This window comes from Rhinatrema bivittatum, chromosome 3 (genome assembly GCF_901001135.1).
Source record: "Rhinatrema bivittatum chromosome 3, aRhiBiv1.1, whole genome shotgun sequence".
Taxonomy (NCBI): domain Eukaryota; kingdom Metazoa; phylum Chordata; class Amphibia; order Gymnophiona; family Rhinatrematidae; genus Rhinatrema; species Rhinatrema bivittatum.
Genome location: NC_042617.1, coordinates 32,979,242 through 33,006,264, shown reverse-complemented (window position 1 = coordinate 33,006,264; position 27,023 = coordinate 32,979,242).

Sequence of the window (27,023 nt, the reverse complement as noted above, 5' to 3'; positions counted from 1 at the left end):
AGACACCACTGGTTGCCAGTGGGGACCCCACCAATATTGAGAGTCCCTTTTACCGGGCTGTGGTCTGATATTACCAAGGCTTCAATCGTGGAGTCTGAAAATTTGGGAAAAAGATTTTCGGATATAAAAAGATAATCTATTCTAGTTTGGGTGTCATGAGCACATGCAATATGGGTAAATTCCCTAGCACCCGGATGGAGCGCTCTCCACAAGTCTATTAATTTAAGATGGTGGCAGAGAAAATTAGGGCCCTTCCACTCACTGGACACATGCCCTCCCCGGGACGGTTTCTGTCAAGCTCTGGGTCTATAACGAAGTTAAAATTGCCTCCTAATATCATGGGATAGTCTCCCATTTTAGAGAGGTCCGAGAGCAAGGCAGTGTAAAACTTGTGATCATAGGAATTGGGGGCATAGACAGATGCTAGAATGAGCGGAGACCCTAATAATATACCTTTAACCACTACATATCTGCCCTCCGAATCTTGTATCATTTCCTGCATGTGAAAGGAAGTAGATTGGTGAATCAGAATAGCTACCCCTCTACTTTTTGAGGATCCTATAGCATAATAGAGCTGTGACACCCATTTCTTCCGCATTTTTAATATCTCAGAAGAGAGCATATGTGTCTCCCGCAAGAAAGTGATTTTTGCACGTAACCTAGTCAGGCGAGCAAAAACCTCTCTTTTAATCGGGGTGCCCAATCCCGCTACATTCCAGGTTACGACGTCCACCGCCATCTTATAATGTATAACCGGATAAGTAATAATGTATCCAGTCCCACATCCTCCAACCCACCCTTAAGACTCTCTTTCCCCCAGCTAGAGCTCGAGTCTTTTAGAATGCTGCAGGAGTGCATATATAAATGAAAAAACATACAACATGCCCACATAATTAGGATACAGTAACCTATAAAATCGAGGTTCTCTACACACCCACCCCCAACCCTATTCCCAGTCCCTCTTAGAAACATAGTACAGAAGCAATATGAGACCCACCAATCCGGTAGGTCCCTCCTGGTAGTGATCCCAACCCACAAATTAGTTGGGACCCTTATTGGGATGCAGAACACTCAGGCGTATCCATGTGCTCGGCTGCCCCCTCAGCCAGCTCAATACAAAGTTGTATACCTGCATCATTTTCCCTATTGCATGGGTTCCTCTACAAGAACTTTGCCAACGTAGTTATCCATAACATACATACAAAAAATTGACATTTGATAAAATAACAACCTAAACACAATCAACCTCGCAGCTGTAGCCACTCGTGTCACAACCAGCACGCCTAACACAGCAGGCAGTGTAAGGTCCTTGGTCGGTATGCATCACGGATCCCAAATACCTTTATGCAAATACTCCACAATCTGCCACAAGCAAAAACATGGAAGAGATTGTAGAAAAGGAAGAATTCGGGACTATAAACAGAAATGACTCATTTCAAGTGCTGAAACTTTTCACTTGTCATTCAGTGGAGATGGGCCAGCAAGATCGCGGACATATGCACGCGCTTCCAATACAGAATCAAAAAACTTGACCTGCCCAAGGTGCATAATCTTGAGTTTGGCCGGGAATAAAAGCGCAAAGTGAATTTGCTTGTTTACCAGTTCCGAGCAAATTTCACTAAAGGCCTCATGTTGTGAGGACACCCTTGGTGAGAAATCTTGAAATAACAAAATGCGATGAGCTTTGTAATGAAATTCTCTGGCTTTTCGGTAGTGCTGTAGTACCAAGGATTTATGTGCAAAGTGAAGAAAACTCACGATAATAACCCTTGGTCGACCCGCTGAGTCTCCTTCAGCTCTCTTTCCCAGGCGGTGTGCGCGTTCCAATAAACCACCCGATGGAGAGGCCAGAGACGGTACAATTCGGAGGAGCCATGATTCTAAGAGACGCGGTAGGTCCACTTCCTGCAGGTCTTCCGGGAAGCCAACAAATCTTAAATTGTTTCGTCGGGGACCTATTTTCTAGGTCTTCTAGTTTTTCTTCACTGGCTTTCGCTTGCTTCTCTAGTGCCTCTACTTTTTTCTCTAGGGTCCCAACATCGTCCTCCACCAGACTGACCCAGCCCTCGAGATGTTCCGTGCGGGTATCTATTTCGGCGATAGAAGCTCGAACATCCGCAATTTGTTCCGAGAGCTGATGTAGTCTGATATCGAGCGCCGAAACAACCGCCTGTGAAATCTTTTCTTCTAGGGAGAGCTCCTCCGCCATGCTATCTGCGGGCGGTATCGACGCCATTTTGTCCTCGGGCGCTCTCAGCCTTTCCTTCTCTTTTCGGATCGATCGGGTAGCCATATGATCCACCAAGCAGTGCAATGTCGAGCCCCAGCAGCTCTACTATGTGCAGCGATCACGGTGGGGCAAAAAGATTCACAATTTCTGCGAGATGTGGAAAGATTAGGCCGGGGGGCAGCCGGAGCTCGGGAGACAGCAGCCTACCAAGCCCACCACATCACGTGATCTCCAATCATTGAAAGTTAACAAAGGCAATTATCCAACACATATGTTTTTATATACATGGTCGCACAGTATTACCACATACACAGCTAACCAATGAACAATGATTCTAGTGCAAACCTGTACAGTTCCACAGAAGGCTAATAGCCTTCCGCCAGCAGTAGTTCTTCAGCTGGTGGAGCACTCTATTAAAAGAATAAGTCAATGAGAATTAGACTACGAGCCACAGGGGCCAAAACTGAAGGAATATTTCTCAACATTTCACAAAGTTCCTTTTCTTTTTAAACCATTCAATTTTTTCTTTTTTTTTGTTTTGTAATTTTTTCTTTATTGATTCTCTTGATTTACAATGTACAGAATTCAAGAAAAACAGTACATGCAATAGGTAAATACAATTTTAAAGAAATAAACTTTACCACAAAATTACCCTGCATTAATGAACCCAATAATATGGGGGAGAAAGGAAAGATTCAAATCTATGGAAACATAGACTCCTATGACTTAGAGGCTGAGAAGAGGTTAATTACGTTTGGCCTTTTTTTGTCTACCAAAAACATTTCCAGGTGGGCAGGGTCAGTAAAAATAAATCTCTTAGGCCTGGATTTATCAAAATGGACTCTCTACCTGGGTAACATCAAGCTAGGTTGAGAGAACATGCACAAATCTCATCTTTGGGTGAGTTTCTTCACTGCAAAGGTCCTCAAATCTTCACAAGAGAGCACTGTTCTGTTCGTACGTCTCACATTGAATGTCAAAGTGGCCCCTAACCCCTACACTAATACCTAAACCTCACCTCGAGTGACTAGGTGGGCATCCATACAGATATAAATACCTATCTAGTGTGAGGGCATTACAGCTAGTCTCTCTCTCTCCCTCTCTCCTGGAGCTTATGCTGTGCAATATGGCCTAGCCCACAAATCCCATTTTTCGAATGTGAAAACCCCATATAGCACTTTGATAAATGACCCCCTTAGTCTGATATGAAACAAAAGACTTGCAAGGAAATTTTTAAAAAGAATGTAGCCCCAATAGCTAAGATCCTATTTTTTTAATGATAGAAAATGTCTCCTTCGGGCCTGCGTGACTCTGAAAACATCTGGAAATAAAAAAACCCTCTGCCCACAAAAGGAAACTTCCTTAACTATGAAAAATTCCTGGAATACCAGATCTTTTTCTTTTTCTGAACAAAAAGAGACAAACAAAGTAGCTCTTTTGGAAATTACATCAACAGACTCTTCAAGGAAGGTTGTAATATCTGGACTAGTTACTATCTCTTCATTTTCTCGCAGATCTATAGTTACATTACCTCTCTGTTTAAGAAAGTAGAAGATGTCAGAAATTTTAGGGATGTCGCCTTCCTTGTAAGTCAGCATCTCTTTTAAAAATTTCTTAAACATTTCATATGAGGAAAGTAGACGAGTATAAGGAAAATTTACCAATCTCAAATTCTTAGATCTAATCAAATTTACTACATTTTCCATTTCAGTATGCAACAAAATATTATCCTTAATATGTAAACTCTAAGTATTTTGTAATAGATGAACTTTAGTATTTAAAGTAGAGACAGAAACCTCTAATTCAGATAATTTTTTATCATGTTGTTCAATAGAAGCCCTATTAACATTAACTAAAGAGGAAAGATGTGCATTTACTTGAGATACGTTTAGATCTAACTTAGCTAACATCCTCCACAAGTCTGTAAGTGTGATATTCCTGGGTTCATCTAAACCCTGTTGTACCAATCCTTTGTTAGTTGTTAACATGGGATCACTCACAGTTCTTTGCTGGTGCTCCACAAAGTTCTTCCTTAATTGTGTTGGATTAATTAATACTTCACTTGTATTCTGATTAGGATTCCACCCTTCTGTAGCTTGCAGCAATCCAACTGGTGGGGCTCCATCTGGTTGTGGTGGTGTATGGCCTATGCCTGGACTCAAGGAGACATTTGACGTGCCTTCAACATGGTCACCTACTGGCATGTTGCTCCCTCTGATTAAGTGAACATCCATCGGGCCTCGACTTTGTTGACTCAAAGGAGAGGAGATTATGATTCTTGCTTTCCTCTTCTTCCCCATCAGCTAGGGAAGAGTCAAAGAAAGAAAGACAGGAAAAACCCAACAAAGTCGCGCTGGGCTGGCTGTTTTATCGAGCCGGCAGTCGCAGGGCTGATGACGTCGCCCACTCGGAGTTTCGGGGCAGGGCCCTCAACGGGGCTATCCAGATGGAGAAAAAAGTCGCTCCGATTCTCACCGGCAGTAGGGGAGAGCCCTGGGACCTCCTCTCTCCCTCGTAGCTCCCCCACCATTCAATTTTTTATATATATTTATCCATGATACAAGTGTGGTGCATCAAATTACGAAATTGGGTTATCATTGGTGGATCCTCGGAAATCCATTTTTGCAACACACATTTTTTGGCAAGTAAAATTGCTAACCTACAACACCACTGGACAAATTTGCTGGGAAAGGGTATACCCCTAGTATCATCCCAAAGAAACATATTGGCATTACAAGCAAAATAAATCCCATACATTTTCATCAGATGTTTGTGTACCTGGGCAGGACCAAAACTTGTGCCCAAGTGTACTACGAGGGTCACCACATTTAAGGCATTGCCCATTTCCTTGATTTTGCATCTTGCTAGATTGAGCAGAAGCTACATAGAATCTATGGAAGAACTTGAATTGAATCTCCTGAAGAGGAACAGGTACAGAAAGAGATAATGCACGTGCAAAACATCCCTTATAATAAGCAGAAACTAAGTTGGTGCCTAAATCTTTATTCCAGCTAGTCACTGTAACTTCCCAACAGAGAGCAGGTTGATATTTGTTTAATAATTTATACTAAAAAGCTATTCTGTGACCAGTGGGGTCATCCATGTCCAAGAAATCCGATAAAAGCTCCCAAGCCTGATTGTGGGGATCTGGCAGAGTTAAGGACTGTACATAGTGACGCAATTGCAAATAGGCATAGAAATGTTGAGATGGGAGACCATAAGTTTCTTGTAAAGTCGGAAAAGATTTTATGACATTAAAGTCATCTGCTACCTGAACTATTGCCTTAATGCCCTTGGCATGCCAGTCTATGAATATCTTATTTTGCATACCAGGTAGGAAATCTTTGTTCCCTAAAATGGGTAAAAAATGAGTAACCTGTCTAGGAAATTACAACCTCCTACACACCCAACGCCAGGCCGCTAGAGTAGGTTTTATTAATACACTGTGGTGAAGATGAAAGGGGAGTATTTGAGGTGTTTTATGTAAGATAAATGAGAGTCTCAAGGGTTTAATTTGAAGGTGTTCGATCGTCAGGGGACTATAATATTGAATACCCATAATCCAATCCCCAGCCCCCTTATTTCTTAGGGTAACAAAGCTTAGACAGGGCTATTTGTGGATTTTTACCTTTCCACAAGAATTGTCTCACCTGGGTATCGAAGCTCTCTCTCTGTCCAATATACTGGAAGTAACTGCATCGCATATAGCCACTGGGGGAGAACCATCATTTGATAAAGTGCTATCCTTCCTACCAGGTTGAGTGGTAAGTCTCGCCAAAGCTGTAATTGAGTATTGGTCTTACGCAGAATGGCTCTATGATTTAATACTGCACTAAAGCCGGGGTACGAGGGATTACAACTCCCAGATACTTTATGAAGTGTGGAGCTTGGGGATTCGGGAAATCTACTGGCATCCGTGTGTGTAGTTCGAGCGTGGTTAGCAGCACCTCGGATTTCTCCAATTTCAATTTCAAACCTGCTACTTGCCCGTTTCGAGGGCAGCTGGACAGAATGGCAGCAGCACCACTAACGGACTGCATCAACAGCAGGACACCCAATTCTCTGCCACTGCCATTTCCTCCTCTCCACTTTGCTTGCAGTGGCATGATAGAAGTGGTTACTGGGGCTTCTGGTGTCCCAATATACTTTATTGATACTGAACCAGGTAATACTGACTGAGTTTATGTCCATCACACAGGCTTGCTCAAGTTGACAGAGTGAGTTCACCTCAGTGCTTAGCAATGCCAGTGCCAACTTACCAAGCAGAGGGTCAGATTCATTAAGGCTTTTCTACCACTTGTGTCTATAGGAAAAACCTTTAGTGAATCAAGCCCAGAGTTAGCAGTTTACTAGTGACACAAACTCGGTCTCTGTATGGCTAGTGACTAAGACTATTCCTCACAGTGTGTGCAAAGATCTCCCTCTCACACACATAATGTATGTGTATGTGTGTGCACTCAGATTAACTGATTCTGCACACACACAAAAACTGTGACAGAAAATCTGCTGACAAGGCAGTGCTTCTTTTCTTTTTCTGCCAAGTAGTGAACACTGTGCATTCAGAGATTTTAAAAAATCCCTTTGCTGCTTTTTATTTTCTTTCACTGGCACTGGTCTTTGCTGTGCTCCAGCAAACAGACAAAATGCAGCAGCACTTCTGCTTTCACTCACAAAGAGAGCAGTAAAAATAACAAAAAGCCCTTTGCCAATGCCAAAATATCTCTCTCTCCTTCTTTTCAAGAACCTTTTCTTTGATACTGAGAGCTTCTGCAAAGACAAATTTCAGTGAGAGAATGTCATTGTCACTTGATCCAGATGCCAGTCATAAGCTAGTTAAAAAATATGCTTCACCTTGATTGGTCCTCTGACTTGTCTACTTGCCTGCTTTTCCTGTGTCAGCTCTGGCCTAGCTGCGACCTCACATAGGCATTTATTTGTTGCTATAGTTTCCGGTCTCACAGCAGCACTTTTCAATAGGTCATAGATGAATAGGAAACGAATGAGACAAAGATTTTTGTTTAAATTTGTGGATAACCTCCATTCATTTTGAGGAGCCACTAATGAAACAAAAATGGCCTCATTAATGCATTTTACCTATTTGGTTCAAACGAATGCACATCCCTACTAATAAGGATAAAAAAAAAAATCTCCCAGTCTCCATATATGAGAAGTTTTGATTTCGATAGGGGGGAGATTCACAAACTTTCTACTCTCTCTCATATATGCATACAAATGTCCCACTCTCTTTCACACACACATTCATATATACACATACTCTCTCTTACATGCTCACACTCTCTCTCTCACACACACACACACACATATGCACGCTCCCTCTCTCACACACACATTTGCACCCTCTCTCACATACAAACACAAACCTGCACTCACTCAACCAGGCCCTTCCCTCTCTTCTTTAGTTGGGACCCTCCTCTTTCACTTCTTCCAACACCAGCAGTTGGACTCCACCAGGCAGCCCCATGACCTCTTTATGATTTTGGCCCCCCTGGTTGGTTGGAGCCTGCTGTAATCTCCTCTTGATGTCGGCCATTGGCAGGTTGAGGTCCGCCAGATGGCCCCTAGGCTGCCACCTCCTCTGAGGCGCTGCCCTAGACAAGAGCAGTTTACATACTAGGTTGTGTTGACACTGGATCTCCCCCAGTTGACCCATATCTTCTACCTCTTGCCCTAGGCCCATCACCAAAAAAATCTGCAGACAATAAGAACATAAGAATATGCCATACTGGGTCAGACCAAGGGTCCATCAAGCCCAGCATCCTGTTTCCAACAGTGGCCAATGCAGGTCACAAGAACCTGGCAAGTACCCAAAAACTAAGTCTATTCCATGTTACCGTTGCTAATAATAGCGGTGGTTATTATATAAGTCAACTTAATAGCAAGTAATGGACTTCTCCTCCAAGAACTTACTCAATCCTTTTTAAACACAGCTATACTAACTGCACTAACCATATCCTCTGGCAACAAATTCCAGAGTTTAATTGTGCGTTGAGTGAAAAAGAACTTTCTCCGATTAGTTTTAAATGTGCCACATGCTAACTTCATGGAGTGCCCCCTAGTCTTTCTATTATCCGAAAGAGTAAAAAACCAATTCACATCTACCCGTTCTAGACCTCTCATGATTTTAAACACCTCTATCATATCCCCCCTCAGCCATCTCTTTTCCAAGCTGAAAAGTCCTAACCTCTTTAGTCTTTCCTTATAGGGAAGCTGTTCCATTCCCTTTATCATTTTTGTAGACAAAAACAGCATCTGATTTACTTTCCAGGACTTGATTAGCAAGTGTGAAAGCATATGTGCATGTTTGATGGCCTATGCAAGCACTCCATTTATAACATACCTGAGTATATGTGTACTTTTTGACCTGCCCTGGAATGCCCTTGAGACGCCCTTGATCTGCACATACCTTTCCGCACAGCAGCAGACGTCTGCATATACTTGCTGCCTTCTGACAGACAATTCTCTCGGCCTCCAGGAAAACTACTTATGCGCGTATGTGCTGATTTTACATGCACAAATCCCTAGCAAGTCTGAAATTGCACCCCCTGTAATTGTGTTGTATTAGAGTATTTTGAAATTATGTGCTCCTGTGTAAATGGCTCTTTTGCTCCATGACACCACACTGAAAAGGCTGAGCTCAATGCATTACAAAGTGTTGAAATATTATCTTGGTTTGAAACTAATTAGCCATTTTTTCTCTGGCATAAACAATCTACATAATAAGATTCACATATGGAATTATTCTGACATTTGAGATGAAAGGCTGCCAAATTACAGGCTATCTTTCCAATACTATCTTTTCCACATTTTGCAAGCAGATCAGCACATCATCTGTGAAGGGGAAAAAACCCCCTCCTTACTGCATTATGTTCACAATGTAATTGAGTGGGTAGGAGGATCAGGAATAAAAATATTTTCCCTAGTCTGATTTTCTCTCTCTTTTTTTATTTTTATTTTTATTTATTTTACAGAACAATAAAGTTAAAAATGGCTCATTCTTAACTTCTCGGAGTGGCTCTCCAGTAATGAGCTGGCGACTAAAAACATGGTTCTATTGGGGGCGAGCAAGTGTCCCTTTAAAAGGGGACTGGGATTTTGCTAAAGCCCTCTGCAGCCAAGAGCTTTGGCAGCCCGAAGATTTTTTTTTCCTCTGCCCGTCCGATAAGTGGTGAGTCCTGGAGGCACTGTGAGACAACAGGGGCTTGCGCAGGAGGAAGAGTCAGACAGCCCGGGTGTAATATGTACTCAAGAGTTCAGTTCAGGATCTGGATTGTTCTAATTTCCCCTTCGGTATCCACTTGCCAGCTTCTCATGAAAAAGCCACGGAGAGGGAGAAATAGTTATCTGGCTTTACCCAGTGACATAACTTTAGTTATATAACTTACACTTGAGGAGTTGTTGTTTCATCAATCAAGTAGTCATAGGGAGGATGGCTTTAAAAACATGCACATGCGCACCCATCTACGTGTGTATAGAGGCGCGCATGCTGATGCTCATGTATTTTATATCGCGGGCACAAATGAACATGCACGATGCAAAACATGCATAAATCTACCCTTACGTCATTCACGTGATTTTGAAAGATTCGCGGGATGTATTTTCAACGTAGCCGGATAAGTAGCATTTTTTTTAAGACTTATCCAGGTAGATGAGTCGAAATTTATCCGGATAAGTGGTGCGCTTCTGTTGAACACGTGTATTTGTACTTTTAAATTTTAAACATTTATGAGTGGAGATTTCACACACGTATTTTTCTTAGCACTTGGTGGCTTTTACACGCACAAATCCACGAATTTTAAAACATGCACACATGGGAAATGACCAGTTTTACCAATTTGGCTATCAGTTTACCCGATCCATTGGGACCCCCCCTAGTTCTTCAGCCTGAGCTCCACCAGTTCTCCCAGACCCACTGTTCCCTCTAAGCTGTGCGCGTGTGTGTATGCGCAGACATCCTGAACCCCATGCACACATCAAAACATAGGGCAGATTTTCAAACATACACGAGCGTCCATGTGCACGCACTACCCAGTTCACATACATGGACATGCTGATTATAAAATCCAGGGCGGCACCCATAAGGGGGGGAGGATTATGCAATCTCCACGTGGTGATGCAACCCGGCCTTCCCCAGTTCTCTCCCAGTCCGCTCCAATTAAGGAGCGGACTGAGAGGGAACTTCCCTACCTTCCCCCCTGCTCATACTCCCTCCCTCTTCCCTTGTCCTTCCCGACCCCTTAAAAGTCATAACTTTTTTTTTTCCCTCTGTTTAAGAACTTACGCCAGCTCCTGAGCTGTACCTGCCGCCTGCAGCTCTGCCCCGCCCCACCCCCTGGACCGCCCCTCCCCACCCCTTTTGCGAGGCCTGGCTCTTGTACGCGTAACAAGGGTTATGCACGTGGTCGGGCCCCTTCTAAAATGTGCACATGCACGCAAGGCCTGGCCACGCGCATAACCCCCGGATTTTATGTATATATGTGTGTGTGTGGATTTAAAATGTACCCGACAGTGCACACAAGAAACCCTGATAATATTTGCATGATACTGGCTTGTAGTGCACTAATTTGGACTTGGGTTATAAAAAGTTGCTCAAAAAGAGAATTTTTGCACGGTCATTAAAAAAACCATGCAGGGTCTTTGGCCACACTCCTCACCCAGACAGTATCTGGAAGTAAAGACTTTTATTTTCAGATAATTGGCAGGAGTAACTATACGCAGGTAACAGACTCCGCTTTGGCAGGCTGTAAAACATGTTCATGCATGCTTACTGTTGCGTGTCCCGTTCTCGCTAGGCCCGCGCCTGCTCACCTTGCTCCTGTGCTGTTGGACCCCGGGCCGACCTCTCCTGTTGTCAGTACCTCCCCCGTCCGCGGCGCTCCGCAGCAGCATCTCCCAGGCCCTCCACTTCGGGCCTAGCTCCACGCCAGGGCGCAGCGTACTCTCCGGCGTTGGCCCTGCCCCTAGGCGCGCGCGCGCGCACACAGACCGCCCAGCCCTATAAAGGCCAAGGGCAGGAACCAGCTCCGCGGCGCAGCCTGATGACGTCACGTAGACTTCGTATAAAAGCGAGGCCCTGTCCCCCAGGACCTTGCCTTGGCAATCGGGTCGACGCCGTGGTGTTCTTAGTTTGCCTAACTCCTTGTTCCAGTGTCTCCTTGTTCCAGCGTCTCCCTGTTCCTGAGACTCCGTGTGTTCCTGCATCCTTCCCAGGTAGTACCCCTACGGACTGATCTCTGGTACTGACCTCTGCCTGCCTGACTATTCTCTTGTCTGCCGCCTGGAAACTGACCTCTGCCTGCCTGACCATTCTCTTGTCTGCCACCTGGAACTGACCCTCGCTTGCCTTGACTATGCTCAGACTGACCTTGGTTTTGACCCCTGCTTTGGCTGACCACTTCTGGACTGATACTCTGGCTCTGATTCTTGCGCTTCACTCGGACACTCTCTTCTGGCCTACTGTGACTACCAGACCAGCCTGCTGGGAATCCACTCGCGGCTTCCACCCAACTAGACCCGCAGGCGCTGCCTGTCTTACCCGGAGAACCTTCCTGAACTGTGACCTCTCTGAGGTCTCCGGAGCTTCCAGTTCGGGTCTAGTCCATCCTCTCTGCATCAGCTGCGCACCCTTGCTCGTGGTGGGCACACCTCTCCCATACCTCTCTGGGAGACCACCAGAGGCCCACCTAAGACCAGGTGGTCCGGGTACCCAAGGGCTCAACCTGTGGAAACCCCAGACTGTTATTTGTGAAGCTCCTGTCAGCCTCTGTCTCCTCGTGTGCTCCGCCTCCTGGTGGCAGGCGCTCTCTGGGTCCAACCAGAGGACCGTACCAATCCTGCACCAGGCCAAGGGTCCCCCTCAGCGCAACAGGTTGCCAAGGCCATGGACTCGGAGGAGTCTCCTGCCTGGGAAGCCATCCCTGGTCTGGCTACTCATGTCCGAGAACAACAACAGGCCCTGGAAGCGTTGGCATCCTCTGTGGAAAAGATGCATTCCCAAATGGAGGAATCTGCCATGTTCAACCCAGGGGCTCTTGCCCATACCTTGCCCTCTCGAGCACCGCTGGCCCTCCCAACTCCACCCCATTTCAATGGGGATCCTCAGACTGGAATTGGTGAAGCTCCAGCCAGCCTCTGTCTCCTCGTGTGCTCCGCCTCCTGGTGCCCGGCGCTCTGTGGGTCCGACCAGAGGACAGTACCAATCCTGCACCAGGCCAAGGGTCCACCTCCAGTGCAACACTTACTTACATGTGTATGTTTGGGTTTATACACAAGCACATGTAAATGCTAGTTTTACACTTGCAACTTTTAGAAAATTCACTTGAAATGAATGCAAATGGTAATAATTACTGAAAAGGTTTTCGAATTTTTGTAAAAGAAAAAACAAACAGAACTTCCCAAGACTCTTTCCTCAGAGTTCAAACCTGTTGTTCCTTGTAATTTCCTTCCAGAATGGCGGTCCGGTTCCTCAAGTAAGCTTCTTCTTAGGTGCATCCTTTTAGGAGGCCATTACTCCGTCTGAAAGGAAAAGGTTCCACAGCTTGAGGCCTGCAACCCACTCAGATTTCCACTGGCCTGGGGCCTACAGCTCTCCTGCTGGCAGCACAGGTCTGCTGACTCCTCTGGGGACTGCGCAGGACTGAGAAATGCCCTTTACAAACTTTCAGTATAATGTTTACATTCTATAAGCTCCAACTGCCACATTATTATACTCCATACCACCTCAGATATATTACACAGGTTTACATCTGCAGAAATATAACATTATCTGCAACTAAAGGAGATACCAGCAGTTGTTTTTCTTGTGTTTCTTAATAAAATTTAGCACTAACCTGACAGGAAAGTTTCCAAAATTTGAGTCCTGAATCCCACTTAAAGGTAAATTTTCAAAAGTTGCACATGTTAAAATCAATATATACACTTGTAAATAGTATTTTCTAAAGAACAAAATCACAGAACATATAGATAGACATGATTTAATGGGACACAGCCAGCATGGATTTACCCAAGGGAAGTCTTGCCTCACAAATCTCCTACATTTTTATAAGGGGTGAATAAACATGTGGCTAAAGGTGAACCGGCAGATGTGGTGTATTTGGATTTTCAGAAGGTGTTGACAAAGTCCCTCATGAGAGGCTTCTAAGAAAACTAAAAAGTCATGGGATAGGTGGCGATGTCCTTTCGTGGATTGCAAACTGGTTAAAAGACAGGAAACAGAGAGTAGAATTAAATGGACAATTTTCTCAGTGGACAGAGGTAAACAGTGGAATTCCTCAGAGATCTGTACTTGGACCAGTGCTTTTCAATATATTTATAAATGATCTGAAAAGGGATACGATGAGTGAGGTGATCAAATTTGTTGATGATTCAAAATTATTCAGAGTAGTTAAATCACAAGCAGATTGTGATAAATTGCAGGAGGACCTTGGGCATCCAAATGGCAGATGAAATTTAATGTGGACAAGTCCAAGGTGATGCATAAGAGAAAAATAGCCCATTTTAGGAGTTACCACCCAGGAAGAAGATTTGAGTATCATAGTGGATAATACATTAAAGTCATCGGCTCAACATGCTGTGGCAGTGAAAAAAGCAAACAGAATGTTAGGAATTATTAGGAAAGGAAAGATGAATAAAATGGAAACTATCGTAATGCCTCTGTATCACTCCATGGTGATACAGGCTAGTCCATGTGTCCAATTCTGGTCACCGATCTCAAAAAAGATAGAGTTAAACTGGAGAAGGTACAGAGAAAGGTGACCAAAATGATAAAGGGGATGGAACAGCTCCCCTATGAGGAAAGGCTGACGAGATCAGGGCTGTTCAGCTTAGAGAAAAAGACGGCTGAGGGGGGACATGATAGAGGTCTACAAAATCATGAAAGGACTTGATTGGGTAAATTTGAATCGGTTATTTACTCTTTCAGATAATACAAGGGCTAGGAGGCACTCCTTGAAGTTAGGAAGTAGCTCTCTGCTTCAACAAAAACGAGGGTAATGGGGAATTGGATTCAGACAGCAACCAAGGGCCCTGACTTTGACGGTTTAGGAAACTAAGTATGGGGATAAATTGTATGGCGTGGCATATGCTACCATTATGGGGGAGACCTATATGGCCAGCTGATGCAGCCGTGAGATTGCTGGGCAGACTGGGTGGACCGATTGGTCCTTTTCTGCTGTAATTTCTATGTTTCTATAAGGGCATGGGATAAAAATCCTTTTTCACTCAACGCACAATTAAACTCTGGAATTTGTTGCCAGAGGATGTGGTTAGTGCAGTTAGTATAGCTGTGTTTTGAAAAGGATTGGATAGGTTCTTGGAGGAGAAGTCCATTACCTGCTATTAAGTTCACTTAGAGAATAGCCACTGCCATTAGCAATAGTAACATGGAATAGACTTAGTTTTTGGGTACTTGCCAGGTTCTTATGGCCTGGATTGGCCACTGTTAGAAACAGGATGCTGGGCTTGATGGACCCTTGGTCTGACCCAGTATGGCAACTTCTGATGTTCATATGTACTTGCGTATATGCTATTTTTTACACCTTATATAGGCATAAGCGTCTGCAAGTAAATTTGTGTGGTAAAAAAGGGACGGGCCAGGGGCATTCCTGGGCGGAGCCAACATTTATGTGAGTAAGTTGCTATTTGAAAAGCAATTTACTCGTGTAAATTGGCAGCTTACTCGCGTGTACTTACACCTGCTCTATATCTGGTGTAAATGATGGTCAATGTCTTAAAAAGGAAATACTGACTGAGTGGGGAGTCTGGTGAAATGGGGGAAGTCGAGGCTGAAGAGCCAGAAGGGTCTCGATAACCTGTTAGACTAATTGGTAAAACTGGTAATTTCATTGTCACATGCATATTATAAAATTCTCTGACTTACACGCGTCAAACCTGATTTACAGGGGGGGGGGAGGCGGCTAAATGCACATAAATTACGTTGTAATATCTCCATGCAAATATTTTTAAAGGAAGATGTAAAGATGCGCAAGTATAGCAGCTGAATGCTACTTATGCAGATAAGTTCCGATTTATCCAGCTATGTCTTGAAAGCTGTACTTATCCGCTACTTACCAGGCTAAGTCAGATAACCAGATAAGTCTAAAAAACACTACTTATCCAGCTAAACACTACTTACCTAGCAAAGCCGCTGCTTAGCCAGATAAATCAGAACTTTCCCGGTGTCATGGAGTTGGCGCTGCAACTCTTATTCCTCCAGGTAAGTGTCTTTTTTTTTTGTTAGTGTTCCTCTGTTGGGGAGTTACCAGAGAGCGGTCTATTTCCCTTCCTCCGTGAAAACCTTAAGCACCTTCTGTTCTAGGGCCACTCCTCTGCGCTCTCTCTCCCAGGCAACTGATGTAGTATGGCAGTGCTTCCTCAGACTCAAATGCAGTCTGCTTTAGGAAGCGAGTTCAAATCCAGCCCCCAAAATAAGGCAAGCAACCCCCAACGCTGAATGCTGAATGGTCTGAAGGGCTACCTTGCCCTCACTCTCCCGATCTTTGCTTTGTAGCAACACAATCCTTTTTAAACAGTCAGCTTTAAATTCAAACAGAATAAAAAATACAGCAAACTATTTCAGTGCAGGGCTCTGAATGGCGTCCCTGCATTCACTCTCATTACTCTGTTGCAACACGGTCAGTTTTAAATTCAAACTTAAGAAAAACAAAGTAAACAGCTATATTGCAGCATTTGATTTGCAGCCTGCCTAGATTAAATGGCAGGTTACTAGTTGGCCACCACGCTCTAGGTAACTGAGGGAAACTTCTTCTATTAAACCTAGGTTACCTCCACCCTCAGCCAACTTCCTACCTCCAAACTTCCTACAGGATGCCTGTGTAATATTCATTAAATTGTTGGATTGTTAATTAACCGAGGTAACAATCCAACAACTTACTCATTAATTAAGATAACACTATCCAAATCTCCTCATTGACCTTTATCATCGGAATTTATTCAGTGTAACAATTGTGGTGCTTATGTTCGGAAGGCATAGCATTTGGAGACTTAAGGGTTGTCCAATTTGCCTCCAGCTGTCTGCAACGATAAAAGAACTGACTCATCTGGAAGAGGAATTATCTAGGCTTCGAAACCCCTCCTCACAGCATCCAGAATATAAACGCCGACTTCCACAGAGGATTCTAAAACCCAGGGAAAAATAGATTAGAGTGGGCTGTGCTAGAACAAGACCTGTGACCAGGGGCGGATTGGCCTATCGGGGGATCGGGCTTCCCCAGGTGGGCCGGTCGCTCCCATCACGTGAATTTTTTTTTTTTTTAAACTTCCCGGCCAAAGACAAGAAGAGGGTCTGCTGGCGCTGTGGCCCGAAGAGAAACCTGCGGGCAGGGCCGGTGGAAGCACTAAGCCTGGGGCGCCGCGAGCAGTGGTATCCCGAGGGGAGCCAATGCCCCCGGGCGCAGGGAGGCTCATGCGGTGCTGCGACAGGCAGATCGGCAGGGCCGTGGTGAGGCTCACGTCACCACGGCCCGAAGAAAAAGATTGCGTTTAAACTCGCTGATGCTCCTCCTCCTCCCTGCCTGTGCGGCCCCGGAAGTAAACGTTGCTGGAGCCGCGTGGGCAGGAAGGAGGAGGAGCATCAGTGCGTGCAGAAGAGGAGCAGCGCTTACGGGCCGCCGCGAATCCCACGTCGCAGCGGCCCGAGAACAGAAGAGGCCCGAAAGATCAGGGCTGCCGCGGCCCGAGAAGATCAGGGCCGCTGCAGAGCCCATCCTGCGGTGACCCGTGAAGAGGAGGCCCAGATGTGAGAGAGAGGCTGAGGGTCTGTAGAGAGTGTGTGTGTGTATGAGATGAGTTGAGAGATTGTGTGTGAGAGTGAGGACCTGAATGTTTGCAGAGACAGCATGTGAGAGCCTCTGTGTGTGTGAGAGAGACAGCATGTGACAGTGAGAGCCTGTGCTTGAGCAAGACAGCATGTGGGAGTGAGAGACTGTGTGTATGAATGATTGAGAGACAGCATGTGACAGTGAGAGCCTGTGCTTGAGCAAGACAGCATGTGGGAGTGAGAGAGAGCCTGGGTGTGTGAGAGTCAGACAGCATGTGCCAGTGAGAGACTGTGTGTATGAATAATTTTATATGAGAGAGCATGTGACAGTGAGAGCCGGTGTGTGTGTGAGAGAGAGAAATGCATGTGAGATTGAGAACCTGTGTGTTTAAGGGAAGAAGATGGAGAGAAAAGAAAGTATAAAAGGAACTGGGAAAAAAAATAAGAAAAGGAAGGTGGAAAAAAAAGCCTGTGACCAACCAATTAGAAAACTAAGATCAGACAGCAAAAGTAAAAAAAAATAAATTACTTTTTAGTGATTGGCACATGTAATCGTTGGGAATGTGCAAGAATAGCACTTTCTCTATGCAGATCTCACAATGTTCGAGATCAACATGGAGGAAGTGGAAGCCCATGGGGCCTGCACAGAGGAGGCAGCAGAATGGGCTTCAGTGTTAGTAGCAGCAATCGGCGCCTCCCCAATAGCCACGCAGCAGCAGTGACAGTGGCAGCAGAGGAATGAGAGAGGTTCCGAGGTTGCTGGCAAAAGAGATGGGGGTCTGCCTTTAGCGTGTGCATGTGTATGAATGGGACTCTGCCAGGGGGTGTATGTGTGTGAGTGCATGGGTGCCTGCCTGGGGGTCTGTGTGTGTGAGAATAAATGTGTGTATGCCTGGGGGATGGGGAGGGAGTGGTGTGAAAATGAATGGGAGCCTGCCTGGGGTCAGTGTGTGTGTGTGAGAATGACTGGGAGCCTGCCTGGGGGTCAGTGTGTGTGTGTGAGAATGACGGGGAACTTGCCTGGGTGTGTGTGTTTGTGTGTATGTGAGAGAGCCAGTGAGTGTGAGAGCATGAGTGTGTATGAGAAAATCCAAGGGAGTAAGTTTGTATGTGGAGGGGGAGAGAGTGTCTTAGAGCCTGAGAGTGTCAGTGTCAGTGAGAGCGAGAGGTTATGGTGGGTATAAGAGCATGAATGTGTATGTATGTGACAGTGTATGTGTGAGAGAGAATGGACATGTGAGTATGTGTGAGAGAGAGAGGATAACCTCCTAATCCTCGACAATATCAGAGTGACTGGAAATCAAGAGCTCCCACAGAAGGGGACAGCAGGGGCTTTTTAAAATCCTTATTAGTTTTAATTATTGAATATTATTTGATGTCTTCTCTTTTTGAAATATTTTATTGGTGTTATATACAAATTTTTGAAAATTTCCCGGAGTTAAATTACTGGAGGTTCTATTCATCAGCAGTTTTGAAATATATATTTTTAGTATGATTTTCTTATTGTGATGTTTTATAGTTCTTGATTTTATTGTTTGATGTTTTATGAGGAATGATGGTATTTTCAGTTTTTCCATTGCTGCATTACGTACAGTCTAACTTGTTGTGATTTCCAGTTCTGTTTGTCTGTGCATTTCTGTGTATATTTTATGGTCCCTTTATTCTGTATTTGGTGACTCACCAAATTGTATGTGTAATTGGGTACCCATGGGCCAGTATGGAGAAAAATCCCCCGGGCCACTATTTTCCCACAGTCCGCCCCTGGTTTGGAGATATGTGCAGCGTGAATGAGTGGAGCCCATCCCACTTGCAGCGAACATTGCGTAGGCCACTCTGGTCCCCCTGTAGCCAGTGAGTCAGATATTCCACAGCCTGCCGATAGGCTGCAGATGGAGGCGGAGCCCTCCCCTGATGTCTATTGGTCAAACATTCCACAACCAGCCAATTGGCTCTAGGAGGAAGCAGGAGCAGTAGCAAGGAGACTCGAGCACTTCCTCTCCGCGCTCCTCCACCGCCCTGCAGCATGGAGCTCTCAGCTCCCAATCTACAGGAGTACGGGAGAGAATATTGGGGGGTGCTCAAGCACACACAGAGCTGACGCCTATAGTGTACCATATAATGTTTGTAAAAAGATATGTTCCAAAAGAACTGAGGATCCATATAGTGGTGCTTATAACAAAGCAATTGGGAATGGACTGAACAAACATATTCATTAAAGCAGCTTGTTGGTTGGTTTTGCTAACGGTCTGACCCCTGCTCTTTCGGTCCTGTCTCTTTTATCCAATACATATAAATCGCTCCTTTCACGGTCGGCAAGCTTTAAGAATGAACTAAGGTCAAATTCAGTTGGCTGGTGCTCCATGTGGTAAGCACCACGGTGGTTCCTCCATGCTAGCTGAGCGCATGTGGCAGCCTCCCTTCCTCCCGAGGATGAATGCTGAGGCGCTAGAGCGTACGAGTCACGCCACGAGTCTGCCGAGCAACATTGCCCGGTTTCATGACCCCTGACGGCAGTGTATTCAGGCAGTGCACCGTCACAAGAAAAGAAAAGCCTCGAGGATGAGACGAGGCAACAAAAGATAATAAACTCAAGCACGGAGTTTTTCTTGTGCTCAGGGGCGGATTGTGGGAAAATAGTGGCCCGGGGGATTTTTCTCCATACTGGCCCATGGGTACCCAATTACACATACAATTTGGTGAGTCACCAAATACAGAATAAAGGGACCATAAAATATACACAGAAATGCACAGACAAACTGAACTGGAAATCACAACAAGTTAGACTGTATGTAATGCAGCAATGGAAAAACAGAAAATACCATCATTCCTCATAAAACATCAAACAATAAAATCAAGAACTATAAAACATCACAATAGGAAAATCATACTAAAAATATATATTTCAAAACTGCTAATGAATAGAACCTCCAGTAATTTAACTCAGGGAAATTTTCAAAAATTTGTAGATAACACCAATAAAATATTTCAAAAAGAGCAGACATCAAATAATATTCAATAATTAAAACTAATAAGGATTTTATAAAGCCCCTGCTGTCCCCTTCTGTGGGAGCTCTTGATTTCCAGTCACCCTGATATTGTCGAGGATTAGGAGGTTATCCTCTCTCTCTCACACACATACTCACATGTCCATTCTCTCTCATACATACACTGTCACATACATACACATTCATGCTCTTATACCCACCATAACCTCTCACTCTCACTGACACCGACACACTCTCAGGCTCTAAGACACTCTCTCCCCCTCCACACCCCCACAAACTCTTACTCCCTTGGATTTTCTCATACACACTCATGCTCTCACACTCACTGGCTCCCTCACATACACACAAACACACACACCCAGGCAAGTTCCCCGTCATTCTCACACACACACACTGATCCCCAGGCAGGTTCCCATTCATTTTCACATCACTCCCTCCCCATCCCCCAGGCATGCACACATTCATTCTCATACACAGACACACCCTCAGGCAGGCACCCATGCATTCACATACATACACCCCCAGGCAGACTCCCATTCATACACATGCACACACTAAAGGCAGACCCCCCTCTCTTTCTTTTGCCAGCAACTTCAGAACCTCTCTCATTCCTCTGCTGCCACTGTCACTGCTGCCGCGTGGCTATTGGAGAGGCGCTGATTGCTGCTACTGACACTGAAGCCCATTCTGCTGCCTCCTCTGTGCAGGCCCCATGGGCTTCCACTTCCTCCATGTTGATCTCGTACATTGTGAGATCCGCATAGAGAAAGTGCTATTCTTGCACATTCCCAAAGATTACATGTGCCAATCACTAAAAAGTAATTTATTTTTTTTTACCTTTGCTGTCTGATCTTAGTTTTCTAATCGGTTGGGCACAGGCTTTTTTTTCCACCTTCCCTTTCTTATTTTTTTTGCCAATTCCTTTTATATTGTCTTTTTTTCTGTTTCTTTTCTCGCCATCTTCTTCCCTCAAACATAGTCAGGTTCTCATTCTCACATGCTTTCTCTCTCTCTCTCTCTCACACACACACACACAGGCTCTCACATGCTCTCTCTCATACAATCATTCATACACAGTCTCTCTCTTGCACATGCTGTCTGACTCTCACACACTCAGGCTCTCTCTCACTCCCACATGCTGTCACTATTTAAAAAAAAAAAAAAAAATCACGTGATGGGAGCGACCGGCCCACCGGGGGAAACCCGATCCCCCGATAGGCCAATCCGCCCCTGCTCCAAACTCTGCACAAAAAATGAGAAATTCTGTGCAGGAGGGGAATTCTGTGCTCCGCAGTAGTAGAGAATTCCCCCAGAAGTAAGCTGGGGAGATCCTGAATGCTGAACTGCTAGGGCTCAGGACAATGCGGGTGGTAGAGTGCCTTATGTGGACTTTGCAGGCATGGGACTGGCCTTGACCTGGAATCTGAGTGCCGGGAGAAGTGCTGTAGGGGATGTGGAGACAGGAGCAGTTCCAGGGAGAGAGCGCCTGAGTTCAGGGAGTGCGGAGCAGGGAAGTGATCCAAGCCTGCGGAGGAGGAGGGAGAATCACAAACTGATAATGGAGGGAATCCTAACTGCTGATGAGGAGGGGGAATCTGTGAAGGGGGCGGGTGAACCAAGCTTGCAGGGGAGGGCAGCTCAATCTTTTTTCTATCAGGACACACCTGAGAGATGACGCTTACATGCGTGACACACTGATCACACGACCGTCATGGGACTAAATATAAACATATACTCTGCATCCACAGGAGTCCCCCGCTTCCTAACAATGGGTGCAGAGCAAAACTAAGACATTTCCCTGTACAACTCGCCGTACAAAAAAGATATTCTGATTTTGGTGTCATCTCAATAACAGCATCACAAACTCCCGCTACTACCAGGTGCACTGTAAAATAATACAAAAACCCCACTCTGTACACATCTATCAAACCTGCCATACCTCAGCAGCACTAACTCCAAGAAATGAAACAGCAATAGCCCTACCCATGAAAAGGCAGCAGTTCACCACCAGTGCAATATAATATTGAGAAAATACAACTAATAAGGCTGATACAAACCTCTAGTAAAGTACCTCATCTCAGTCACACGCACACAGAACACAGACAGACCTAACTTCTCCTAATATAGAATAAAATAGCACAAATTACAAACGTGGAAACAGAACCTGGAATGGAAACCCCAAGACCTTCTGCATGCAGTGCAAAACTGGAGAACTAGGAATGGAAATATATTTTCTCCTACACTAAGCAAAGTTCAAAGAGTGAAGAAGTGCATATTCTCAAAACTGACAATAGTATGGCCCTTGTACCCAGTCACTCCCCTCCATGCCCCCATCACCCCTCCCTTCTCCCAACTTCTCAATCATCCCTTCACATGCTCATATCCCTGTCCAACATTCCCGACATCCCCCACCCCACATCCTCTTCCCCGTGCTCCCTCTCTCCCGTTCAACTCCTTCTGTCCTTCCCCTCTCCCCTTCCCTACCCAGCTTACCTCTGACCACCTCTTTCCTACCCTTCCTGCTCAGCATCCCCTGCTCCCCTCTCGCCCAACCCAGCCGTCCCACACCTCCATCTCTCTTCCTTGCCTAGGAGTCCCCAACCCCTCCCTCCTCTGCCTCTCCCTACTCGGCAACCCCAACCTCCTTTCCCCCATCCCTGACTCCCTCTCTCCGAAGGCCTTCCTGCCCAGTGCACTTCCCCCTCCTCCTGGCTCCCAGCCAGCAGAAAAGCCTTCAGTCCAATCCAGAGTCTCCCTCCCTCGTTATCAGCAGAAGCATTGAGAAGAGGAAGAAGAGGAGGCAGCACCAGTGGATCTACAGAGCATGCACCTTTCTGCCTTGTGCTCCTGCTTTCACATCCAGGACCCATGGGGTGAAGAGAGCATCAGCAGCCTCACTGCCAGGCCAGGCAGAGGATGATAAAGTTGGTGTCCTGCTGGGCCCATATGAACAGGAGCTGGTGATATCGCGTTCTGATCTGGGTGACGGAGGAAGGAACAAACTCCCACTGGCCAGGAAAAGGAGAAGAGCGAGCAGCTTCCTGTCATACCCAATAAAGGAGAAATCAGCCAACTCCTGCCCAGACTGATGAGGAAAGAGCAGCCTTCTGCTGGCTCTGCGACACACCTTCCCTGACCTCCCGACACACTAGTGTCTCTCGACACTCCTGTTGAGAACCACTGATCTAGAACAAAGGGTTACACACCCCACAAAGATTCTGTTTTCTGCAGGACTTTTTCTTCCAGTTTTGATGGTGATCTGATTCTTTGATTGTATTTTGAAGCCGTGCGTATTTTTTTCATAGGGGGCAACCTTCAAATTTTTCTAGGGCTACAAAGGCACGAAGGAAAGCATTCCTAGATACGCAATGAGAGGTGGGTTTTTTTTGCGATCTTCTTGCAAATGTATTGCTACTTTTTTCCTGTGAGAAATTTGTTTTCTTAGAACCCATTCAGCTTAGATCATCGAGTTCCTGAAATTGGTTAGCATGGTATTTATATATTTCCTTGGACAGTATTTGGCTCAGGATAGGCTCTCTCCTTTCATGATTTAAGAACAAACCAGCTGATGCAACCCCGACGCACTTTATTTTAAAAGCGCTCACAATCGTTTCTCCTGGGCGCTCGATGCAATAGGCAAATGAGCCGCCACGCTAAAAAGGACGCGCTAGTGCTAAATTGTGCGTCCCGAGCGTGCCCATGGCATCGGGTGCCCAGGAGAAGTGGCTGCGCGGGTTAGGAAAATGGACGCTAGTGAACAGAGCGTCCGTTTTCCTAACCTGACTGTCGGCAAGACTTTTTTTTTTCCCCACGTTGCTGCTTTCTGTAGTTCCTCCGACTTAATATTGCCATGATATTCCGTCGGAGGAAGCACAGAAAAGCAATATTTTCTGCTTTTCTGTAAACTTTTAGGGCTCTTGAAGACTTAACGCCAGCTCCCGGGCTGGTGTTAATTTTTGAGGGTAAGAATGTGCGCGTTGGGCGCACATTTATTTTTTTACATAAGCGGGTACCAGCTAATAGCCTCATCAACATGGCCTTTACATGTGATGAGCGCGATTAGCTAAGCGCTCGGCTTGGATGCGTGCTTTGGACGAGCTAATGCCCTTATTGCATAAGTGGTTACGGACGCGCGTCCAAAACGCGCTTCCAACCGTGAGGTAACCTGTGCTCTAGCCTGGGCACGTGGTGTTGCATCGGCCTGAAAGTGTTCATCGTCCTCACTGGAATAGCTTTCTTTTTCCTTGTTTGAAGGTTTTGTTCTCTCTTGGTTTGTTTTTTTTTCTCTCTCTTTCTGGGCTCCCCCACTTTGTGGTGGTCTGTTAGCAATTGATTGTCATTATTGTTTGCTTATTTTTCCTGTCAACCTTACAACAGTCAAATGCTATTTCTGTAGCAAGTTATGCTTGTGTTCAATATATAAAATGATGAATTAAAAATTAAAAGCTAACTTGAACAGGGAAACCACCCTGCCCTTGGGCTAGTCCTGTAAAAAATTTGAGACCAAGAAAGTCTTTCCGTTCACTTTTGGCAGGTGCACTTTGAAAGTTCCCCGTTCACATAATTGCCCAGCCTGAGAGATCAGCCCCTACGTAAGGTAGCTGCCAAAACCGCACAGAGACAGTGAGAGGCAGCTAGGTGAGGGGAGGGTGAAAAGACAGACAATACAGAGTGCTGCCAGAAATGTAAAGCTTCTGTAGCCACTACCGTGAACACCCGTATAGGATGGCGTAGGGGAGTGGGGAGCTAGCACATTGCCACCCCAAAAAGTATCAGCAATGCCCCCGAGAGAAACAGATGAAAGTTTTTCTGAGATAAGAAGCAGCTGCACAGGAAGAAACCACAGCAGGAGTTCTGCAAGAGAACTGTGAGGGGCAGAGAGAGGCTGCTGACTGAATTGCTTGGAGGCAAGATAAAACAGTTATTTATTGCTTGGGAATCAGAGACACCCCGGGGCCTCTAAAGCTTCTCCTTCAGTGTGAGACAGATCCTGAGAAAGGGGGAATTATTAAGCCTTTTTTTTTTTTGTACTCACTCTGAGCATGGGAGACAGCCTGAGCAAGCCATCCTCAGTCATGGCTGAAACAAACAGAAGCTGAGAGGAAGATCCAGAGGGGCTGAAGTCAGCACTTTGAGGCAGAGATTGTGGCTGCCCTTGGAAATATACTGAAGCTGTAACAGGTTTTGTGAAAGAGCAGCTTGCTGGAGTTGGTACTTCAAGAAGTACAGAGAACTCTGCTGGGTTTCTACTAAGACCATCTAGAGATGCGCAGCCGGAAAATATTCAGGGGTTGGTTTTTTTTTTTTCATTTTGTTTTTTGTTTAGTTCATTTCCATTCCAGTGCGTGCCACTTGAGTTAGTGCGCACTAATTCACGTCGCTGTGCACTAAAAAGGAAAATAAAATAAGCACATGCATATGCCTTATACCGTCTGTGTAGGTGGAGATAAAGCACTCCAAATGGGCCCCGACTTTTATGGACCGGGGCACTGATACACAGACATTAGGGAAAAACCACAGGACTGCTTCTACGGCCAAATCCAAAAGCAAAGCACATTCAAGTGGCAGCATTGTCTGAATTATCAAGAAGGCTGCTGGCATGGAGTGGGGAATCAGCCGGAACAGAGCCAGACTCTAGGACAAACATAAGAACATAAGAAAATGCCATACTGGGTCAGACCAAGGGTCCATCAAGCCCAGCATCCTGTTTCCAACAGTGGCCAATCCAGGCCATAAGAACCTGGCAAGTACCCAAAAACTAAGTCTATTCCATGTTACCATTGCTAATGGCAGTGGCTATTCTCTAAGTGAACTTAATAGCAGGTAATGGACTTCTCCTCCAAGAAATTATCCAGGGTCTTCCACCTGACCAGGCACCTCCCCCTTGGGTTGAGCCCGCAGGTTCTGGTGGCCGGCAGGGCTTTCTGGGAGCAGTACATGGCAGGCTGGGGTCCGGGCAGGCAGAGTTCAGATGAATTCAGAGTCAAAGCAGAAGGTCCAGGCAGGCAGCAAACAGGCGACGTCAGGGGGCCAAGCAGGAGATCAGGGCACGCAGTGAATAAGCAAGGTCAAGGCCAGAGACAGTCTGAGTCAGTAACGAGACCAGTCCTAGGAATGCTGTCAGGGAAGACAAGGCAAGCCAGCAGAAGAGAGCCAGACAGGAGCTGGGGACTGGCACAGGAAACAAGGGCTGGTACAGGAGGTAAGGCCCGGGACTGGAACTGGAGGCAAGGGCTGGAACCGAAGGCCCACAGAGAGCAGGGGCCACAGGGAGGACTGGGCAGGACAAGACAAGACAAGGCCAAACAGGGCAGGACAAGACTAGAACTGGACAGGACCACGAGAACAAGACATAAAGTGTACAAAACAGGCCAGCAGGAAACTAACACAAAGCTAGATACATATAAAACAAGGCAAGGGAGAAACAGACAAGGGGGCCTAAGCAAGCCACAAGGCAAGGCAGAGCGAGGATAGTAGGCCCGAAGGTCACAATGCATAGCAAGAAGGCCAAGAAGGCCCCAGAACAAGCAGGGAGGTCAAGGAGGCTGCAGGACAAAAGCAGGAAGGCCGAGGAGTCAGCAGGACCAGGAAGGAAGACCGAGGAGGCTGGAGGTCAAGGAAGGAAGGCCGAGGAAGCCACAGGACAAGGCACAACAAGAAGGCTTCAGGGGCCATGCAGAAGAGAAGCAAGGCAAGATGAGCCAAGGCGAATTGATGAAGAGGCACAGAGTTGTGGGAGAGGCAGGGGCTAAATAGGGCTGGCCTTACTGAGTCATGGGATCCTCAAGGAGATGGCTAGAGTGGGAGAGAGCATGGCTCTGTGAGGACCTAGCAGCCAGGATCATTTCAGCGGCTCACCCCTGTAAGAATGCTGCTAGCAGTAATTTGGTTATGGATTTGACGGTTGCTTGGTTATGAATGTAAATATTACTACCCTTAACAGAAACATGGGGGAGGGGGGGGGGTAACCTGCACGGAGCGGCAGTTGCTACCA